The following is a 14,735-nucleotide window of genomic DNA, read 5'->3' as shown; positions in this document are numbered from 1 at the left end:
TGCCTTATGTCACCGGAATCCTTGGCTCGAGCCGAACGAGACGCAGGTCTCAGATTGGCCCGTCGCTCTACGAAATTTTCGGGTATTTTGGATTTTGTCGAAAACCTTCTTTTGCAACCTGGCGCCAGGTATTTGGCCCAGTCCCACCCAAATCAGCCCAGAAAGCTTCTCTGGAGTCTGAGTGTCAATAATCATCCAAAAATAGAGGAAATTTCCATTCACCTTGGCGAGGGGACCTCAAAACGTGCTAAGGTGGCGTGTCCGAGGTGGCTCGAATGGCTATAACTCCAGGAAGGAGTGAGATCCCTTCACCCAAATCGGCACACCTGTGCAGGGGCTCAGTCCGAGGCCAGGTGAAAAAGGGCGCGGCGACAGGCCACTAGGTGTCGCTGTAAGCGACAACAAAATTAATACGAATCGAAAAAAAGGACAACCAAACAACATGGAGACAGTTACAGCTAGGCTGCAGTCAGTCCAATCTACTTTCAAAGTAAGGTCTGCGCTATGTTCGAACTAAACTACCCACCAGGGTCCGATTTTTCAAGAGCGCAAGTGACTTTGTTTCACAGGCGCACAACACATATCTCGCATGTGACAGAACTCCCCATTCTGAAAGGAAAATAAATAAAAAACTGTAAAAACCTCTTCTGCTTTGTTTCACCAACAATTTCAGGGGAGAGCGCGAACGCAGTCCCCCACTACCATAAATTATGCAGTCGAGATTCCCGCATTTGGGGAATTCGCAGGGGTCAGCATGGCCGGAGTGCAATGGACAAGCCTCGCCCTGGGTGAACCGCCTTCTTGATCATGGTGTCTCCCCTGCCAGGTAAGTATGAAGGCCCAGGCGGTCAGCCAGAGGTCTGATTTGCATCTCTACCATCCTCACCAACGGTTAGCCCTCCGCCCTCCCTCCAGGAAAGGAAGGACGGGTGCCTTCCGTTACTGGCCTGGAAACTGCCAAGCTCATGGGCCGGTGCTTCCCAACGCCAGTTTTAGATGACTCTCTTTAAACAAACACACCTGATTCGATGCGTCACCTCGTCTGTGAAAGACTTCAAGACCTCAGGTGGGTGCATCGTTAGTGGAAGAGTCCAAGACCCCAGGTGGACACATCAGGAAAAAAGTTTGCAATAAACCACAGCATCTGCAATGGCAGCTCTCATTCCTTGTTCTGCTATTCGACACAATAAATGGCAATCCAAAAAAAGGGAAAGCACACCGTTCCTGGAGACACTGCAATACCAGGCCGATGCATGGAGCGGACGGAGCAAGCCCCGGCTCCAGCTCCGTGATCTAAAAATCCATTTAATATGTAGTCCCCGGATGGGGGACGTATCAGATATTAAACTGATAAGAACAGATTTTTTTTCTTTTGAAAAATTTTATTGTCACAATACATTTTGGTTACATGCACACATTTGTTTTGTTAAAACACATTATACAATGGTTGTTGTTGTTGTTTTTGTTGTTGTTGTTTAATGCACAGGATAATTTTTAAATTAATTAATACACAAATAAAAACATTTTGTATTGAGTGTGTTTTTTGTTGTTGTTTGTGTGTCTGTAGTGCTAGAGAAAATAAAAAATAAAAAACAGTGTTATTAAAATCAAAAGACAGGTTTAAAAACGTTCTCTTCTGTTGTGCAAAAACGGGTATGTCCTTTAAAGAAAAAAGATTAAACCATCAGCTCAGTTCCTCAAAACCAGTCCCAGAGGCCTGACCCTTCTGGGCCCAGAGGAGATCCTCTTAAACCGAGGCACCGCTGTCCCACTTCAGGTGTTTGGGGGCATCTACGGGCAGTCAGGGCTCGTGGCTATGGGGACCTTTCCCGTGTAGCTCTGACCCTCCACATCCGAATGGCGACATGCGGTGTACTCCTGCAGCCTTGATTTGGCTAGCTGGATGGTGGCGTGCAGGGACCCCTGCATGCGCTTCCCTACCAGTAGGTTTCTGGAGGTCCATATGGCGTCTTGGATGCAGAGGATGGTAAGCCATAGCTTAGGGGGTGTTTTTGCTGGCATTTGTTTTTGGCTCACCCCTCCTCTCCCCATTGGGTAGTCTGGGACCCCCCCTACTGGTAGGTACGGGAATTGCTGGGGGCCAGCTGTCGCCCACAGGTCCCTCACAGCGCTGCACTCCCATAAGGCGTGCCTCACGGTCTCGGGGGCGCCACATCCGGACCGCGGGCAGGTGGGGTTCTTTGACATGCCTCGGGAGTGCATCACGGCCCTGACCGGGAGGATCTCATGGGCAACCATCCAAGCCAGGTCTCGGTGTCGGTTGTGAAGAGCTGAGTGGGACACATTCCGCCAAACGTTTTGGGCTTCACCTAGAGTGAGCCCGCGTACTGGACACACTTGTTCCCGTTCCTGCACAAGAGAGAGTATAGAGCGATGATTGGTTAAAACAGTCACACTTTCTTTTTCCAAATTAAATTTCTTTAAAAAGTTCTTTATGTGTGTGTATGCTGGGGGTTGGTCAAAGGCAACTGGCATTGTCAAGTCTGTCTGTACAATATTTTGGGTTCTTAAGTAGGACCCCATCCAAAACCGGGTCATGGCTCCTGTTTTGTCTTGTTTGGATGGGGTTCGGGCATATTTTATATGTAGTGCAGTATAAAAAGCTCCTAAAAACAAGTAGGGGTCTGGCACTCCTTTTCCTCCATTTTGGGGTGCTTTCTTCATGGTTGCTCTTTTGAGTCGCTCCCACTTAGACCCCCATAAAAAATAAAACATTGCACGTTCCAGAGATACAAGAAAGAGTCTGGGGGGAAAGAAAACAGAACACAGCAATAAAAACAGGGGTAAAATCACAGCTTTTATGATTAAAACCTTTCCTTCAAATGTCAAACGTCTCAGTCCCCAGAAACCTAGTTTTTTCCGCACTTTAACCATCACGTCATGCCAATTTCCACTCCCTCCCCCGTCTCTGTCAAACTTAATACCCAGTATTTTTAACTCTGTCCTTTTAAAAGTAGTGTCCAGTCCAGCGAGCTCACTAGGTTTCCAGGGACCGTAAAACTGTGCTTGTGTTTTATCTCGGTTCAGTCTGGCTCCCGATGCTTTCCCAAACCAGTCTGTCAGGTCCATAGTCCTCTGTGTTGATAAAACGTCAGTACATAAAAGGTTGACATCATCCATATATAAAACAGTCTTTGCAGTCAGTCCTCCAGTCCCGGGTATAGTCAGTCCACTGATCCATGTATCCCTTCTCAATACCTGCGCTAGGGGTTCGATGCAAGCCACATACAGGAGAGGAGATAACGGACAGCCCTGACGGACGCCGCTGCATATATTTATCGCTTTTGAGAGATTCCCGTTAACTAGGATTTTGCTGGTTATGTCTTTATACAGCAATCCCACCCAAGCTAAGAACCTCCTGGGAAACCCCATTTTTTCCAAAACTTGAAACAAGTAGTGGTGCGAGACTCGGTCGAATGCTTTTTCAAAGTCTAAATTTAAAACTATCAGCCGAATATTTCTGTCTCTCGCATAACAGATGGCGTCTCTTATCAGTACGAGGCTGTCTGTGATCTTTCTCCCAGGGACGGCGCAGGCTTGATCCGGGTGGATCAGATCTGCTAAAACTGTTGACATTCGTGTTGTTAAAAGTTTACTAAAAAGTTTACAATCAAAGTTTAAAAGGGTTATAGGACGCCAGTTTTTTAAATCTGTCTTGTCATCTTTTTTGTGTAGTAGGGTCATTATTCCTATCCTAAAACTGTCAGGGAGCTGGTCGATCTTGTCAAAGTCATTAAAAACAGCCAGTAAGTCTTGTCTTAAAATGTCCCAAAAGGTCAAATAAAATTCAAGAGGGAGTCCATCAACTCCAGGAGTTTTCCCTTTTTTGAATTTTTGAATACTTTTGTCTATCTCAGAAATGTTAAAATCCTTTGTCAGACTGGTATTTCCATTTATTGTTTTCTCTATGCTTGTTAAAATTTCGCTCAAAATGCTGTTGTCACTTGCCTTTTCTTCATAGAGTTCTTCATAAAAGCTTTCTATTACTGATAAAATATCATTTGTGTCTGTCATTGTTTCTCCTTCTTTATTTCTTAATTTAAATATTGCTCTACCTCCATCAATAACTTTCTTAAAAAAGTATCTGCTGCATTTCTCGCCTTCCTCTATTTCCCTTTCTTTACTCCTGAAGAGAACACCTCTACTTTTAACCTCCGCTAATTCTGACATGTCTTTCTTAACTTCCTTAATTTCTTCGTTAAAATCAAAACCCTGGCTAAGAAGATAAAAGTAACGTTGTAGCCTCTTTTGCAGTCCCACCATTCGTCTTTTTTCTTTTAATTTTTTCTTTTTCCCTGCCCATCTAAAAAAAGTCTTGGTCTTTGCCTTTACCATCTCCCACCACTGTGCTCGTGAATCATAAAAGTCTTGTAAAGTCTGCCATTGGCTGTACTGCTCCCTGTAGTATGTTGTGATCTCTGGGTCTTCCAGCAGGGAGCAGTTCAGTTTCCATATCCCTCCACCTGTCGTCACACCTGTGGGAAAAGAAAGGGTGCAAGAAAGCATAGCGTGGTCTGAAAAGAAAACGGGCATTAGTTTAGCATCCACTGGTGTAAGGTCTCGCGTAAAGATATAGTCTATACGGGAGGCTTTAGTGCCATCACCACTAAACCAGGTGAATCCTTTTTCCCCAGGATGCATGGTTCTAAAACAGTCAGTCAATTTAAAATCCTTTATAATGTTCTGTAGTAAAATTGACGTTTTATCCATTTTAAAATCCTCTCTCTCCCCTTTTCTATCATTTTTACTTAAAATGCAATTAAAATCCCCTGCTAAAATAAATGGGGTCTTTCCTAAAAGGTGGGACTGCACGTCTTCTAAAAGGTCGTTCCTTTCATTTTTATCTGTAAAAGCATACATATTTAAAATATTAAAATCATGTCCTAAGAAGGACAGATTTATTAAAAGAGCTCTCCCATCTCTCACCACTGTGCTACCCTTCACCAAGAGCTGAGGATTTTTTATTAAAATGGCTACTCCATCGGCTCTGTTAAAATTTGATCCACTCCACACAGATACATGGGGCCATTGTTCTTCCCATCTCCTATAATTGGACATAAAAGGTAAAGCACATTCTTGTAAAAGCAGGATATCGCTATTTTGGGTTTGTAAAAAGGATAAAACCATTTGAGCTCTCAACTGTGACCTCACACTTCTTACATTTAAGGTGGAGAGTGTGAGTGTCATGATAAAAACAGTTAAAAATGATAAATACAACATTTTAGAAGACATAAATAACTAAAATTTCAATTAAAAAGGATATCTGTATCTTGTGAAACCAGCTCTTCTTCTTTTCCCCTATTTGGGGAATCCGGAGATTGAAGCTGTTTCCCCCTTGAGCTAGCCCTAGGGGTTGATGTTTGGAGTTCTATTGACAAGAAAGATATTTCGTTTGGGGAACCGAGTGGGAAAAGCCGGTTCAGATCCCCTGATGAGAAGGAATCTGATCGCAATCCCACTCTATCTCTTTTCTCATTCTTCTCCTCAATGGGAGATCGGGCAATCCTTTTTTTCCCTCTCAATATAACTCCTGGAAGATCATTACTTACCTCTATCTCTTGTTTCTCCTCCACTACCTTTTCCTGTTCTTGTTCACTATCCTCCTCCTTGCTCTGTTCATTTGATTCCTTTTCTTTCTCTATTAGGGATTGGTGGAGTTCCATCTCCTCATTTCCGTCTGCTCCAATAGTGTGGTTTGGCGGGAAATTTGAAGTTTGCTCCGCCCCCCCTCTCTCCTTACCTCTGTTATCAATTTTCTCTCCACCAACCCCAGGGTTTGGCGGGAGATTTGAATTTAGCTCCACCTCCTCATTGGCCTGTTGTACTCGCTCCTCAACCACCATTTTGTCTGATTTTACTTTGTTGGCAAACGATTTGGGGCAATCTCTGTAGAGATGAGACAAGTCTCCACAAAGATTACACTTTCTGCCATTTGGACATTCTTCAAAGGAATGTCCAATTTCTCTACACTTGTTACAAAAGAGTTTCTGGCATGCTTCAACAAGATGCCCAAACTCCCCACATCGCCGGCAGAGTTTGGGCATTCCCTGGTAGTGGATGTAGCCCCTGTTTTCTCCCAGAACTATCATTTGTGGTAAATGCCTCAGACCTTGGAAGCCCTGTGGGTCTTCCCATTGCTTAATGGGGACCCTCCAGGAACAATTCCAAATACCGTCTTCATCATAAACCTTCATAGCCTGGCCCCTTACAGTGCAAAATCTACCCAGCCATGTGCAAATGTCTTCTCCATTCACAGTCTCATTGAACATTCTAACGATAACCATTTTTTGTGTGTTATCAGTTAGTTTCTCAACTTTAAACATGGAAAACTGGGTCTTGTGTGTGTCAAAGCGCTGCCAGAACTCATTTAACAGTGCTGCATTTTTAAAACTCACATCGAAGCCTTTGTTAAAAGGCAGGGTTAGAATGCAATTTAAATCAGCAGGATTAAAACCTAGAAGTTTTTGCATAAGTTTCCTCGAAAAATCCAACCTTGACATTTCCATTAACTTTCCATCTTTTTCTAAAAAAAGGAACCTAGTGCTGTGGTGCCTCCGCATGCCGGCACGAGCAGCCGACATGTTGGAGGCACCGACAGCTAAAAGGAATCAAACAAACTAAAAAATTACCACAGCAATAAAAACAACGTAAAACAGGAAATAACTTACCTTAAGACCAGTTTCTCAATAAAAAAAAACTCCTCCTAAAAAACAAGCACAACACAATATGAAAGACAATAAATAGTAAAAAAGTATGCCAGATACAATACAATATACCTCTCGGGAGGTGTAGGACGTGCTATGGTAGAGCACAACCTAAAAACCTCCAAGAGGCGATCGCAGTCTCTTCCTTTAAGCCAGACACTTGATCTTAGCCAAAAGGCCGAGAAGCGATGCCGCTAAGAAGCAGCAGGGAGGAAGCCGGACACGGCGATGCCCATCTCGGCTTTGGTAAGTTTTGGGAGACCTAAAAACGCTGGGGGATGGTACCCTGATAGCACACATACATCTAGGAGACGTCTATTTGACATATGAATTTACATCTGCAAGATGTAGTTTTAAGGCTGTTTGCTCATCTGCAATACGTCTATTGGACGTCTCCTTTTAGCAGTGTTTGGAAGGTTACTTTGGAAATGTAATAGGTTACAGATTACAAGTTACCCTGTTTAAAATGTTATAGTAGTATAACTTTTTCAATTACTTTATTAAAGTAATGTAACTAATTACTTTTGAGTACTTTTAGATTACTTTTCTAAATTTGTGAAAATAAAATAATAATAAATAAAAACATATACATCAACTCAAATACAGTTATCTAATAAGCATGTGTCATTCCTGTATAATAAACTCCTGAAACATTGGTGTTTTTTTAAACTGCTGTCTCTTTGTATATGATATGATAGGTAAAATGCATGACGTGACACAGAGCAGTTCTAGAAATGATGTTTATGTGCTCATGTACTCCTATATTGAGGCGGCAGAGGCTGACAACACTGCAAGCTTCAGTAGGCCTATTTGTATTAAATGAAACTGCATGTTTTTGCCATTAATTTACAGGAAGGGCGGACTGGGAAAAACAAAAAATTCTGTTAAAATTCTGGAAATTATTAGGGCGTATGTCTCAGAACAGTCAGTGCAATTTGGGAAAGAAATCAGTGAAATCTGTATGTGGATGTGTGTAAATATTCAAATGTAATTGCCTTTGTAATCGTTAAAAATTTCATAAGTAACTTTAATTTAATTACTAATTTTTTCTTCGTAACTGTAACTAATTACAGTTACATTCATTTTGTAATTAAATTACGTAATGCTGTTACATGTAACTAGTTACTCCCCAACACTGCCTTTTAGATGTCAGATAGATGTCAATTAGATGTCTTTTAGATGTTTATGATTTAGAAGGTATATAAAACTGACATCTGAAAGGCGTATGTCAGACGTTTGTAGATGGCAGATGCTTTCCAGATCAACAGTTCTTTAACAGACATCTTGCAGACGTAAGTGTGCTATCTGGGTAGTACCCTCCCCTGTCTACAACGTCACCGGGCCTCGTGCCGATCGGCCTGACGGAAACTACGGCATGGCTCGTAACTCCCAAACGGTTGGTCGCAGAGCCACGTGCCTTATGTCACCGGAATCCTTGGCTCGAGCCGAACGAGACGCAGGTCTCAGATTGGCCCGTCGCTCTGACGAAATTTTCGGGTATTTTGGATTTTGTCGAAAACCTTCTTTTGCAACCTGGCGCCAGGTATTTGGCCCAGTCCCACCCAAATCAGCACAGAAAGCTTCTCTGGAGTCTGACTGTCAATAATCATCCAAAAAAACAGGAAATTTCCATTGACCTTGGCGAGGGGACCTCAAAGCGTGCTAAGGTGGCGTGTCCGAGGTGGCTCGAATGGCTATAACTCCAGGAAGGAGTGAGATCCCTTCACCCAAATCGGCACACCTGTGCAGGGGCTCAGTCCGAGGCCAGGTGAAAAAGGGCGCGGCGACAGGCCACTAGGTGTCGCTGTAAGCGACAACAAAATTAATACGAATCGAAAAAAAGGACAACCAAACAACATGGAGACAGTTACAGCTAGGCTGCAGTCAGTCCAATCTACTTTCAAAGTAAGGTCTGCGCTATGTTCGAACTAAACTACCCACCAGGGTCCGATTTTTCAAGAGCGCAAGTGACTTTGTTTCACAGGCGCACAACACATATCTCGCATGTGACAGAACTCCCCATTCTGAAAGGAAAATAAATAAAAAACTGTAAAAACCTCTTCTGCTTTGTTTCACCAACAATTTCAGGGGAGAGCGCGAACGCAGTCCCCCACTACCATAAATTATGCAGTCGAGATTCCCGCATTTGGGGAATTCGCAGGGGTCAGCATGGCCGGAGTGCAATGGACAAGCCTCGCCCTGGGTGAACCGCCTTCTTGATCATGGTGTCTCCCCTGCCAGGTAAGTATGAAGGCCCAGGCGGTCAGCCAGAGGTCTGATTTGCATCTCTACCATCCTCACCAACGGTTAGCCCTCCGCCCCCCCTCCAGGAAAGGAAGGACGGGTGCCTTCCGTTACTGGCCTGGAAACTGCCAAGCTCATGGGCCGGTGCTTCCCAACGCCAGTTTTAGATGACTCTCTTTAAACAAACACACCTGATTCGATGCGTCACCTCGTCTGTGAAAGACTTCAAGACCTCAGGTGGGTGCATCGTTAGTGGAAGAGTCCAAGACCCCAGGTGGACACATCAGGAAAAAAGTTTGCAATAAACCACAGCATCTGCAATGGCAGCTCTCATTCCTTGTTCTGCTATTCGACACAATAAATGGCAATCCAAAAAAAGGGAAAGCACACCGTTCCTGGAGACACTGCAATACCAGGCCGATGCATGGAGCGGACGGAGCAAGCCCCGGCTCCAGCTCCGTGATCTAAAAATCCATTTAATATGTAGTCCCCGGATGGGGGACGTATCAGATATTAAACTGATAAGAACAGATTTTTTTTTTTTTTTTTTTTTTTTTTTTTTTTTATTATACTTTCAACATTACATTCATTTTTCCACATTTAAATCATAATTATACCTCATTTCACATTCAGTAACATTTATCATAATACAGTTCAACTAAATCTTTCCACCTTTCCTTGGCTGCATGTTTCCCCCACCTTTGTACATCCCACTTAATCCTTCCCCTTAATTCAGCCTCCACTCCCTGTACTATCCCTTCTGCTGACCTCCTGCCCTTTCCTCTAATCCACTCTTGTCTTTCCTCCCATATCCCTTTCTTCACCCAACTCATTATTAACCAAAGCATAAACGCAACTTTCCCTTCCCCCTTCTTACATCTAATACCCCGAATTACATTCCCACCTGAGACTCTAAAATCATCTGAGACCACCCTTAAAACCCTCTTCACCCTCCCCCACACTCTTTGTGCAAAAGCACATTCCCAGAAAGCGTGTCTTATGGTTTCTTCTTGTGAACACCCCTCCCTTGGGCATCTACCATCTTTTGATAGCCCATGTCTATACATGACCTCCTTCACTGGTAAACGCCCCAAAAAACCTAGCCAATTTAGATCTTTTAGACCATTGTCCAGTCCTTTTGGTTGAATGTTCAACCATACTCTCTCCTGGACACCCAGTCTCACTTCACTAGAAACCCTCTCCCTTGCCTTCCCATACAACTTCCTCTGCTCCAAACATACCGCCCCATCCTTACCCTCAGGGTATTTCCCCAACCACCTGACAGCATGCCTGTAATGCCAGGGCTGGTCCTCAGCCCTTGGACCCTCATTGGTCCACTTCATTACATGCCGCCCCTCATAAGAGAAAAACAACCTAAGAAAATACCCAGATGGATGCTCTACTGGGTTGGCTAACTGCGCCAAAGTAGAAGACACAAATAAACAATCAAGTTTTAGAGGAATATGAGGAACATCCCGTCCCCCTCTACTAACAGGATTAAACATTTCAGACCTCTTCACGTATTCATATCTACCCCCCCATACAAAATTAAATATTAACCGTATTACTGCCCTTCTCATGCTTGCTGGTAAAGGGTAAATGTAAGCCAGATACTGAAGCACTGGTAACACGTCCATCTTCACTACCAGGACCTTCCCCATCAATGACAACCTGCGCCCTTTCCACCTTGCCAGCCTCTTCTGCACTGACGCAATACGACCAACCCAATTCAGAGTTGCTGAGCCTTCATTCTGAAAGTTTACACCCAAGATCTTCAAAGGACCCTCACACACCTGCAAACCACCAAGGCCTTCTCGCCTCTTCCTAAACTTCCCAAAGAACTTAATGGCCGACTTTGCAACATTTAAACTAGCCCCTGACGCTAGTGAAAACTCTTCGAAAAGGGACAAAGCTCTCTCAAGACACCTGTCTGACATCAACAGCAATGACGTGTCATCCGCATACTGTGATAATTTCACCACAGCTCCCTTTGCTCCTGGTACCACAAAACCCTTTATTCTACTATCTAATCTGATCGCCTCTGCCACTGGCTCCATGTATAAAATAAAAAGCAGTGGGGAGAGAGGGCACCCCTGCCTCACCCCTCCCTTTGCCTCAAAACCCTGCCCTACATTCCCATTGACTGAAACCAAACAATTACAGCCTGTATACAGTGCTCTAATCCATCCTATAAAGTCCTCCCCAAACCCCATTCTCTCCATAACTTTAAACATAAACCCCCTATTTACTCTATCAAAGGCTTTGGCTTGATCTAAGCTGACCACCATTAGCGGCAGCTCTCTATTCTCTGCCCACGCGATCACATCCCTAATGAGTTGTAGATTCCATTTAATACTACGGCCCTCTACCCCACAAGTTTGATCTACATTCACAACATGAGGTAGGGCTTTCTTCAACCTGTCCGCCAGAAGCTTTGCTATAATTTTATAGTCCACTGAAAGCATTGTGAGCGGCCTGTAATTGGCAATGTCTGACTTTTCTCCCTTTTTATAGAGAAGCGTTATTACTCCTGTTGCCATTGAACCTTGTATACTTTTATTCTCCAACACCTTTCTAATCACCTCCACCAAATGAATACCTAAAATACTAAAAAACCTAACATAAAATTCGACAGGCAAGCCATCTATCCCTGGCACTTTCCCTTTACTCATCCTCTTCAAAACACCCTCAACTTCTCCTATCGTAATGGGAGAACCTAAACCAACCCTTACTTCCTCAGGGACAACTTTGGACAGATAATTAACAAACATTTCACTTTTTTCTGCAACTATCTCCCTCTCCCTAAAAAAGTTTTTGAAATGGTCTCTTACATACCCGTTCATCCCTTCAGTTTTAGTCAAACATCCCCCTGTCTTATCCTTCAGTTTCATTACCACCTGCTTCTCTTTACGGTCCCTAACAGATCTGAAAAGCGCAGCAGTACACCTCTCCCCTTTCTCCCTTGTTTCCTGTCTTATTTTAAACAGAAACTTTTTTGCCTGGTCTTCATAAATCCCCCTTAACTGTTTCTTAAGAGCATTAATGATTACCCAATCAACTGTAGCCCCTACGTTATACTCTTCAAATTTCAACTCTAACTCCCTCTGTAAATCTCTTGCTTGTCTCCAAAATTTTCCAGATCTTCTTTTACAGTACCTAATTATCCATGCCTTTGAGCGTTCCTTAACCATTTCCCACCAGCCCACTACATCAGTATACATACATTTTAAACCCTCCAACCCCCCAAAAAACACTTCATACTCTTCACAAAATTCTTTCTCTTTCAACACCTCTATATTCATCCTCCAATACCCCTTACCAAACTTAACTGTATTACCCTTAATCACAAACCAGACCATTTCATGATCAGAAAAGAAAACAGGCTTAACTCCCCCCTTCTCCACAACAATATTCCTTGAGAAAAATACATAATCTAACCTTTTCTCCACCCCTCTGGAGTTTCTCCATGTTGCCATACATGCTTTAGGATTAACCCTCTGCCCTCCGTCCACCAAATCATGCCCTTGCAGGATCCCCTCCAACACCTGCAGACTACTATCCCCTTTATCCCCTAGCTGTATATTGAAATCCCCCCCCCATTATAATTTGTTTATTGGTGGCACAAAATGTTAACAACATATCAAAAATTTCTTTCCTCTCCTCTGCTGTCTGAGGAGCATACACTGAAAGTAATCGGTATTCACCCCCTCTCCACTTCACATCTGCCCCAGCCACCCTCCCTTGAGAAACTGTAAAATGATTCTCAACCTCTATTCCCTGATCCCAAAACAATATCCCCACCCCTGAAGAAAAAACCCCTCCCACACTCCATAATGCACCTCCCCTACCCCACTCTTCGGTAAATTTCCTTGCATCTTCAGAGCCTTTTAAATGAACTTCTTGCAAAAAATAAATATTACACTTACAATTATGCAAAAAAGAAAACACAGCTCTCCGTTTCACAGCATCTCTTATACCCCTTACATTTATCGTCCCCACTGTCAGCTCCTCAGTAGACAGCCTTATTCGTTCTTTAATGTCCCTCCCATTTCTTGTCCTTCCAGGCTTGTGGCCTCACTCTCACTCACTCCTAAATCTGCCCACCTTACAGGTGTTGACTTGAGGCCATATGACTCCTCTTCCCGCTCTTCATTCCCCCTACCAACCATTTCCTCTGTCAGCTGGAATAAGGGCCTTGCATTGTCCATCTCAAGCCCATCTTGACTGTCAGTAGACGATGATTCCTCTGAAAAGCTCATCTTTAGGACAGTCTCAGGCTTCCTCTTCTTACTTGGTCTCCCCTTTCTCTTTTCAGTTTTCCTGACCAGTTGGCTTTCCCTTGCATTAGCTGAGTCACTTTTACTCTCCTCTTCCATCTCCTCTTCTACTCCGTCCGCGCACTGCATGGGGCTTTTGAACTGTTCCCCACTAAGTGCCTCCAAGAAAGCCGCCATCACATCTTCCACTTCCTCTGTTTCTTTGCCTCTTTCCATCCCAGCAGCTCCCATCTCCTCACCAGGCTCTATCATCCCCTTCTCCGTCACCTGTTGCTCGATGATCCTCTTTTGACTTTCCTCCCCCAACCGTCTGTCCTTCATGCCTTCTTCCCCTCTCACTCCTTCTCTGTACTGCTTTCGGCCACCTTTGCAATCTCTCATCAAGTGGTCTAATGAACCACAGCTGTGACAAGACTTAGGAACAGTGCACTCTTTTGCAATGTGACCCAGCTGGGCACACTGCAAACACCTTTGCTCTTCACACCCGCCATCATTATGCCCATAACGTCTACACCTCCTACAAAAAGGAGGCTGTCTGGAGTAGAACAGATAGCCTTTGTCTGCCCCGATGTTAAACTGTGCAGGAGGATGCATCAACCCCTCCAACCCATTCTTCTCAGTTCTTAAAAGAACTTGGAATTGTCTTTTCCCAGTCCATAAACCCACACTGTCTCTCACATATCGCGCAGGTGTAAGAACTTCAGCAAATTTCGCAAGAAAAGCCACCAAGGCCTCATCTGTGACATATGGGTTATACATGTGCACTGTGATGACTCTAAAATTCGGCCTGTCCAAACTTATCACATTAAATCTTCCCACAAGGCCTACCTTGTCCATCCTTTCAAACTTCTCCAGCACTGCTTTGCACAGCTCTCCAGTATTCACAGTCACGTCGAAACACTTTTCTTGTCTGTTAGTCTGTAAACAGTACACGTCATCCACTTTCAACTTCATTTTGTCCAGAAGAACAACCCTTGCAAAAACTTCTCTTTCCATCATATCCATCGCTGGATCCTTCAATTGGAAACGCAACGTGTTTCTCAGTCCCGCTCTTGGAACCGAGGGCGCAGATGTACCCGCCATATTTTCTTCTCCAAAGATCAAAAGCCCAACACTTGATCTTAGCCAAAAGGCCGAGAAGCGATGCTGCTAAGACGCAGCAGGGAGGAAGCCGGACACGGCGATGCCCATCTCGGCTTTGGTAAGTTTTGGGAGACCTAAAAACGCTGGGGGATGGTACCCTGATAGCACACATACATCTAGGAGACGTCTATTTGACATATGAATTTACATCTGCAAGATGTAGTTTTAAGGCTGTTTGCTCATCTGCAATACGTCTATTGGACGTCTCCTTTTAGCAGTGTTTGGAAGGTTACTTTGGAAATGTAATAGGTTACAGATTACAAGTTACCCTGTTTAAAATGTTATAGTAGTATAACTTTTTCAATTACTTTATTAAAGTAATGTAACTAATTACTTTTGAGTACTT

The 14,735-nt window shown here is 43.8% G+C and overlaps 3 non-coding genes and 1 pseudogene across 3 annotated transcripts; all 4 read right to left on the bottom strand.

The window, feature by feature from the left end:
• Positions 1 to 670: 670 nt before the first annotated feature.
• LOC127945348 (U1 spliceosomal RNA) lies at positions 671 to 834 on the bottom strand. The gene has a single exon (XR_008150683.1). It is a non-coding gene; the product is annotated as a U1 spliceosomal RNA (small nuclear RNA).
• A 374-nt stretch (positions 835 to 1,208) lies between these two features.
• LOC127945577 (uncharacterized) lies at positions 1,209 to 1,384 on the bottom strand (annotated as a pseudogene).
• A 7,426-nt stretch (positions 1,385 to 8,810) lies between these two features.
• On the bottom strand, positions 8,811 to 8,974 carry LOC127945347 (U1 spliceosomal RNA). Its single transcript, XR_008150682.1, has one exon. It is a non-coding gene; the product is annotated as a U1 spliceosomal RNA (small nuclear RNA).
• Positions 8,975 to 9,348: 374 nt separating this feature from the next.
• On the bottom strand, positions 9,349 to 9,544 carry LOC127945637 (U2 spliceosomal RNA). Its single transcript, XR_008150921.1, has one exon. It is a non-coding gene; the product is annotated as a U2 spliceosomal RNA (small nuclear RNA).
• Positions 9,545 to 14,735: the final 5,191 nt, after the last annotated feature.

Source organism: Carassius gibelio, chromosome A23 (genome assembly GCF_023724105.1).
Source record: "Carassius gibelio isolate Cgi1373 ecotype wild population from Czech Republic chromosome A23, carGib1.2-hapl.c, whole genome shotgun sequence".
In the NCBI taxonomy this organism is placed as follows: domain Eukaryota; kingdom Metazoa; phylum Chordata; class Actinopteri; order Cypriniformes; family Cyprinidae; genus Carassius; species Carassius gibelio.
Note: the sequence above shows the minus strand (reverse complement) of the source record. Positions and strands in the feature narration are given on the sequence as shown.